This window comes from Aythya fuligula, chromosome 16 (genome assembly GCF_009819795.1).
Source record: "Aythya fuligula isolate bAytFul2 chromosome 16, bAytFul2.pri, whole genome shotgun sequence".
NCBI lineage: Eukaryota > Metazoa > Chordata > Aves > Anseriformes > Anatidae > Aythya > Aythya fuligula.
Window position 1 is genome coordinate 8,398,515 of NC_045574.1, and position 8,762 is coordinate 8,407,276.

Consider the following 8,762-nt stretch of genomic DNA (forward strand, 5'->3'; position numbering starts at 1 on the left):
TGTCAGACGGGGACACAGCCACGGGCCTTCCCACAGCTGCTTCGTGACCCTGCCCCAGCCCAATGGGTCATCTGCCAGCTGCTCCGTCCTCTCCATCTATCTCACTTCACTCCACCTCTCCCATTTCCACTGCATTTTCTGCCTGCCGTCTCCATATCTTCACCTTCTTCTTTGCCATAAACAAGGAAGCAAAGGAACCCTTCAAGACCCACACACCTTTCTTGCTGCTGACCTTGTTCTTCATTCAAACGTGAAAAACAAAATTCCCGGTGGCAAAGATGTACTTCATAACGAAGACTGTGAAGTGGTACTGTCGTGGTCCCAGTTAAATGATGTATGCATTGCTAGTGATGTTGTTGCAAAAAAAAATGGGCAAGACAAATGCTCCTATACAACATCCTTTTTAAATGTTAAAAATATCTAGAAAGCCGCAAATAGGGAAGTCTAACAGGGCTAATGGTATCTGGTCAGCCACCAGAAATAGCCATGATAGCCTGGTGGAAGCTTGGTGAAAGTCAGCGGAGAAAACCAACAAGTGATTGAGAAAAATCTCAGTAATCAAAACAAAGGGAAAAAAAAAAAAAAACACTCCAAATTCTGTAACCAGCGAGGCAATGGCTCTGTGTCCCAGTGTGACATCTGGTTGGTGCGGATCCAGCCTGTAGCCCTTACACATCACTTCCTCCTGCTTCGTTGTGCCCCTGCACCACGTACCTCGCAGTGTGGCTGCACTCTAAATCAGCTTGGCAAAGTGACTGCTTTTACAAAAAACATCTGTCTGGGAGAGTGCCGTTATGTCTTTATTTCACATCCCATGGGAAGTTGGATGAGAGCACAGCCTGTGGGCAGCCGGGCAGCTCAGGGAGCATGCCGCTGCACCAGGACCTCACCTCCTGGGGAATCACAGCCTGGGTGTTGAATGCTGGCTATAACCAAAACCTTGCCTGCACTGAGCACTGGTTGTGCCCTAGGTGCTGACTGCAGCCAGCTGACGACAAGGTTATTGCCGGGTAATAGCGCTCCAGCTGCCCTGGCCATTGCCCGAAGTTTGCTCCTGCCGCCTGCACAGCAAATGTGCTGGAGGCTGTTGTTTGTGTCAGTGTAGCTCCTTCCTGTTTGAAACCACAAAGATTTACACCGGTGCACCTCTACAGATGGAGGAAATGCCCAGCGCAGATAAGGATCGTATAAAACAGAGCTACGTATCCATCACAGCCTCTCACACTGCAGTCCTGGTCACCACAAAATGTGAACCTCTTTCTAGAGCAAGGGCGGCTTTTCCTCTTCCATTGGCAGGCTGGTGGCAAAATCTTTCCCTTAACGAGTAACCTTCCTGGAAATGCTCACAGGGCAAAAACTCAGTGCCTACGCATGCAGCTGTGCCATGAACGCATGTGGTGCCACTCTGCTGCCCAGGCTGCCGGCACGCATCTGCCTGCACGGCCACTCCAAGCTGCTCACTGTGCTGCCCAGCTAAAATGCCACAAGGACAGTGACCAAGAGCAGAGTGTGAGTAACCCACATGTCAGTTCAAAGTGTACGTTAGTTACAGAGTGTACTTTGCTACCATGTTTCATCTCGGGATCCTGGGCAAGAAAAATACATGTACATGATAAAAAATGATGAGTCTCATAATTAAGCAGCACTATGCAAGCATGTTGTGTACAGTAATATAAAAATTATGGCATTTAAATGACAGTCTTTAAAATACCTGTTAGAGACAAAATGTATGTATTCTGAAGGATGCAGCGCCTGTCCCCAAAGCTAACAACATGCATCCTAATCCTTCAGCACCACGTTCACTTCCTACAGTGTGGTAAGTCCTCTTTTCAATGTGAAATATTTGAGAAAATCATATGATCTGCCAGTTTTGTTGTTCAAAAATATTTAATGACTTCTTTATAATACTAATATTTATTTTTTTTTTAATAATTTACTAGTCTTTAATGAATACTTATTTGAAAAAAATATGAGCGATTCTTCTCCTATAGAAGGAACAGAATTGCTTTGCAAGAACGCAGAGGAAAAACATGAGTAGAAGACATGCGTAGTGGTATCACAAGTGCTAACTCTTAGATCTTGTGCTTTTTTTTTTTTTTTGGTGGAAAGTGCCTAACATCAGAATGATGTAGACTAATAACACTTAAATGAAAACTCTGATTAGCATCTCACTAATGGTGTAATTTCATCTACCAAAAAAAATTCATTAGCATAGCCAAATAGATGGATTTATTTTATTTTATTTTTTATTTTTTTTACAATGAGAAGTTCTCATGCAAGAGAAAAAGAAAAAGGAAAATAAAAGGAGAAGAAAAAGAAAAAAATGTTTTTTTTTAAAAAAAAAAAGGAAAAGAAGAACAAAGAATAGTGAACCCCATCAGCGTTTCTGGGTAGCTCTGTTTGATTTCCTGTCCTTGCTGAGCTCTAGCTCAGGTCATACTATGGATTACAACAGCACAAAAACTGCAGTTGTCATTTAATTTTTTTTTCTGTACAGTTGCAGCAGTCATCCGGACATTTTGTAATGAGGACATTTCAGCAACGTAATTAATAGTTACACCAGTTTCAGGCACCACCACTGAGACTGTTTAGGTAGATATTTTCAGTGCTATTTGAGCTAGTGCAGTCTTATGCCAAGAAGACTATACTGTATTTCAATATAGTAATATCATGTTTTAATTTCTTCTCGATCTATCATTTCTATCCACTCATGGGGGCAATAGAAATAGAAGTAGAAATCCCTTCTCCTCCTACAAACATTTCAGCTCATAAAACCCATTTATTCCATTTTTCTCATATTCAACTTCAGGAATAAAAAGCAAAAACAATATACATTATATATATTTAATGAGAGAAAATATACAATAATAGAATTCACTTCAAATGATAATGTAATAAAAGGAGCAACAGCAGCACCTAAACAGGATGTTTTATGTAACCAAAACTGTCACGAGTGTTATCACCATTGCCACAAAACCACTGGCCCTATGCTGTGACTGGCTGAAATGATAACCATAGCCTCAAGGCCTTTAGTCTCAGTCTGTATAATAAATAGAACTTCTCAAATATCAGTGTTACTTCTTTTGAGGTGAAAGTGGCACTGAATTTTAACGTTGCCAGCATTCTTTTTAGCACCACATTTTGGCCCTTGACGTCTGTGTGATTCAGGACAGAAATGAATGCCATCACTCCTTTACATGGAGTAGATAAAGGGATGCATAGCCAGGTTTACGTATACCTGCATAATCAGCTAGTATGAATGTGGCAAACAGTGCCAGAAATCAAGCAATTGTGATTGTGCAGTCTACAGACTTGCTCCCACAGCATCTCAGGATTCAAACAAGCTTTCAGAGCCTTCCTTGAGGGGACTCTCATTTTCTGCCCTGTGTTGTAATGTGTTTGATTTTAGCTAGAAAATCACAGTGAACAATCTAGACTAGCCTGTAGCACAGCAGACTAAACCCACTTCTTGATATATTTCTTCTGTAGCATTAGCCTTGCTGTAAAGCTTTTGCATCAGATCTCACCATTCATGGCAGGTATGTGCTCCCCTGATTCCCAAACCTTTCATTTGCCTGTTGAGAAGGAATGCCCAAAGGAAAGCCTCCAGTCTAACTTCTCAAGGCTTGTTAAATCAAGTGAAATAAAGCCTGTTTTGGTTTCTCTGACGCCACTGGCTTGTTCTGTTGATGCTCTATTTTTGCAAGCAGAGAATTTGACAACTGCTAACTAAAATAAGCTAATTTGTTTTTCATATTTTAAATCATTATTATTTATTTTCCTTTTTACCCAGATAATTAAATGAAGACCATAGCAAACTGTTTTTGTTTTTTTTTTTCCCCTGCATTCTTTTCATAGAGAAAATCTGGAGCACTTGATCTCCTCTGGGTCTGTCCTGTAGGCAGAATTTATCTAATGGTGCCAGCGTTTTTGTCACTGCACATTACATACCCTGTTTCAAAATCAGAAATCGGAAAGTCCAAGGTTGAGCCCCCATTTGTAATGCAAAGGGCTGTACAGATCTGCCAGGTGGTTGATTAGAATGATTTAGCATCTTTTCCCAGAGCAGGCAGTGCAAGCACACTTGTTTTGCAAGTGGGATTATATTTTATGCCCTGAATAGTCATGAGTCTCTTGTGGTCTGCCATTCAAGTTTGTGAAGACAAGTGAAAGTTCAGTCTTGCAAAGAACAGCCTGCGTACGTGACTGACTGCCCAGGGATGCCTGGACCATAAAAGGAATAAAGTTAAAATAATCTGATAATTTCAGTCCCCTTTCCTAACCACAAATGCAAACCAGCACTGAAAAATCAACATAATTTGTATTAAAAATTATTTTATACAAATAATTTAGATGCCAAATGCTTTGAATCACCTGAACATCAAGAAAAAATCAAGAACCATACTTACTATAGTGGTTCTCCGTTCTTGGAAGAGAGCCTTCACACCCCATCCCTTTGCCCTTCTCCCCCACCCCATTATGCAGCACTGCCACCTCCTCTTCCTCGCAGCTCTGCATCCAGCTGCTCACCTGCAAGTGATACCTTCCCTGAGTGTTTCATCAGTCCTCATACAGAACCAGGTCTCTACCCTCCACCAACTAAAGAACATGTGAATAATAAGCTATTACAGGGCGGTGCCTAAATTCCTCCAAAGAGCAAGCCCTAGTGCCAGTTCCCCACTCAAACTGTGGATGTTAGCTTTGACGGTACGTTTGCAAATTGTACTCACTACCTATTTAGATGCTGTGATGCCATAGATTTATTCAATTTTGGTTGCATTACTAAATAAATGATGGAGTCTTTTATGTATAGGACTCCTGTGTTTTCACCTGATGAACCCTGTAGAAGGTCACGATAGTAATATTCTACTTGACCTTTTATACGCTGGAAGAGCATTAGAGATTTGGGACTACATTAGCTTTTGCTTGTTTTGTTTATTGCTTCCCTGCCCACACCCCCACCCAACTATCCAATTAAAGGTAATTCTGACATCTGAAGAGATGGCTCACGTGTAACTGGTTGCACAAAATGCCAATGATTCCACAGGCAACTCAAATTGTGACACTAAGCTTTGTACCTATTATTACCTGATTTCACAACTGCGTGTTTTACAAATACCAGGATGCACCTTCCGAGTCTGAAAACATAACCGAGTGCAGATGGTATTTTCAGCTTCATTACGGAGCTGTGCATGCAGTGGCAGCATTTGCAAGGCAGGCAGGTGTGCAGGAGCAGGGACTGGGTTGCCAGGGACTTGCAAACTCACCGGCATGCAGAAGCTGTGCAGCAGGCAGGCGGACGCTGCGTGCTTTCCCCATGCTACTGACTCATAGATGAGAAGGAAACAGGCAGCTCTGGTGAGGTGAAACGTCACCCTTGCGAGGCAGCACTGGGACAGACACGGGCTATTGCCTTCACTCAAAATAAGAGCAAACGTGCAGAAACTGCCTGCTCCTGGGGGGCACCGGCTGCACACGCACACCGTCATTGCCAGGAAGGAGCGTTTCTGTAAGAGAAATGCAAACATGAACAGGGATGCCAAAGCAGGAATCATTAGCAATATGGTATGCGTGTACATGTGCCCTAAGCCTACATGAGATGCATTCATCTTTTAAATTTATCTGTCAAGCGTCTGAACTCAGACAAGACTACTGCAATTAATTGGCAAGTTAAACACTACCAGATTATAATGCACTGTTAACACCTGCATCTCTGATCTGCACGGATGGCTTTGATATTATTTTTTCTTTTGACAAGTGGGCGATAGCGGATATCCTTTAAGCCTATATTTAATGAAGGCCTCCATAAATCCATCAACACTTGCTAAGGGAAACTACAATAAAGCTCATACTGCCATAGGCTCTGTTATCGAGGGAACATTTGGCATTCTCATAATGAAGCTGCAGAGCAGATACTTTTCATGTTGAGCTGAGGAAGTGCAGTATTTGTATAGGATCTTTTTCTTCCCTGCACAATTATATGTTGCAGATCAAGAGGAAAACCCCTCAGTACCTAATTTTCAAAACGAGAATATTATCAAACTGCCATTCACACAGGATGGCTGCTGAATATAAGAAACAAAGAGAGAAAAAGGTGCTGATTTTTAGAAAAATAAACACACATTTCATTTTGTTAGCTCTTGAAAAGATCTTAGTATTAACTTAATCTGTCGTATAAGCTGTCATCACACTGATTTTTATTTGTTACACATCCTGTGGGTGTGATTAAAAAAAAAAAAAAAAAAGTAAAGCTTTAAACTGAGAATAACTCAGTATTTGTTTTACATTTTATGTTTGGAAATTTTACAAAAATATCTACCAAAAGTGGTTATTATGTCAGTTTGAAAGAACTGATAGGAGGAACAGAAGAATTGGTCATGAGGAAATCGGATTTTTTTCCAAATCTGGACATTGTGAGCTCAGAATATGTACCAAGATTTAGGTGCCCCAACCCTGCAAATTATTTGAATGTCTGCTTAACTTTAAGAACCTAAGAAATCAAACTGGCTTCCCTGAAACAACTAGTGTGGCCAAAAAAAAAAAAATGCATTTGGTATTCTGAACATACAGACCATGTAGGGACATTTTTTTCTGAAACAAATTTGCAAAGTGGATCTCCAGGAGTGTAAGAGACTGTTAACCCAATTCAGTTAACTTGATTAAAAAGCATCCTCTGTCATCACGTCCATGGGATTGCAAAGCCATTGAAGATCTGGGAAGATAATATCCATGAAAGAATTCCAGATAGATAGATTCTGCCTTACTGCACTAAGAATGCGAGTTATTTATCAGGCAGTTATCAGCCCCATGCATTCCTCCTGCACCTCCTTTCTGTTCAGCACGCACCATGTTTTGTGCAGCTGGCCCTCAGCTTCCCATAGTTTCATAAACCAGGTGCTTTGACTTTTGGTCAGCTCACAGCATTAATTTCATTTTGAAAGCTCAAATGAGCTTACTGAGGTACAGACAAATGTCTGAGACCAGTTGTAATAAAAACAGTATCTTATTTATGCTCTGCATAATATTTGCCCTTAAATCTATCTAAGCAAAAGCATAGAATCGCCTTTACATAACAGTTACCAGTTTTCCAAAAAGGCTTTTTTTGAGCTGTTCAGTGTGTCTAGCTGAGCCAGACTGGGAGGGAATACAGAAGCATCCCCACCCACTGCCAGTGCTCCCTGTGGTATCTACCTACTGAAGCCAGCCCCTGGCATCTGTGAGCAGCCGAGGAACATCTCCCTGAAGGCAGGCAGGCAGGCAGGCTTCAGCTTGCTCACTTTCCCTCCTCCAGCAGTCCCTGAGCGAGCATCAGTTTGACAGTAAACTTTCAGCTAAGATGGTTTTCACGCTTCCGAGTGCACAGAAGCAGCGACTGTGCTCCCTGCTCAGAGACACAAACACTGCCAGGGTGCATTTGTATTCCTCGCCCTGCTTTAGGCTGTGGTCTTCAGATTTCACCCCATTTGTCCCTTTTGCTTTTGTAGTTCTAGGTATTGCATTGACATCACAGACAGTACCCCTGATTTTCCCTCACAAGTTTATATTCTACATTAGGGGAAGAAAAAAAAAAAAAGGTGTTTTCTAAGCAGAGGTACTTTTCAAGTTCCTCTGGCTATTTGAATGAGGATGGACTGCAACAACCCCTTAAAGACAAAAAAATGCATGAGGTGGCAGGAATTTTCATTACATATAGGGATCCTTGCTTAACACAAATAGCTCAATATATGTAATAGGCAATATACGTAACACTCATGGTAGTGCTCCTCACACAGTGGTTTCAAATGGGTACTTTTAATTATATAAACTACTGCTAGGTGCTCTGAGTTTTACTTGGTTTGTTTTTCAGTTTTCTTTAAAGAGACACTTTTATACAAGCTTTTAATAATGTCTGGATTTTGCCTCAACAAAGTATTGGAAAATAAGGCACACAGTGAAATCCACCTGTTCTCGTCCTGAATTGAGACATTTTCTGCACAAAGTAATTTAATCAAAGAAGTTAAGCTTTGGGCTGCAAGATGTGACAGACAGAGAGGCTAATAAAGAACTGTGAAAGCAGAGGGATGCTGCATTGGATTGGCTGCGATAGCCAGCACATAGTCCAGTTACAGTAGGCTTCAAAAAGTATGGTTGCCAATAGAGCAGCATCTGTCAGACACCTTCTCAAGTAGCAGTGGCATTAACAAAGTCAGAATGCTACCAAAAAATACTACCCTTGATAGTAATTAACTAAAAGTTCATAAAATAAAAAACACGATAACAAAATGGATTATATTATAACACACAGGAGTGTGGAATTGACAGTTCCATTTTCTGCTTCTGAGTTATGTTTCCTGTCCTGCTGGGTGTGCAGTGAGAGACACTTTTCTAGGTCAGTGATGAATGTGAGATGGAGCCAAACGTGTGTCCAGTGCTCGCCCACGCAGTGCCAAAGCAGAGCACTCGCGGCGAGGCTGCAGGCAGCATGCACAGGAGCCCTCGGAGCCCAACACAAGAGACTAAGAAAGCCTCAGCACTAGAGCAGGAATTGGATCACAAACGGTAATAAAGCCTCCTACCTAAATTGTTATTTTGCTAACACAGGACATTGTTTTTCCTAACTCCAAATGTACTACCAACTCTGCAACAAGCACAACAGCTTTCAACAGGAAAACATTACAAATGAATGCAATACTCGTCCCCTTTCCTTCATTTCAGCTCCTCTGCCCTCCCAGTGGCTCAAACACCTCAGCTAGGTCCTCTCCCTCTGTGGATGGATCAAAGCT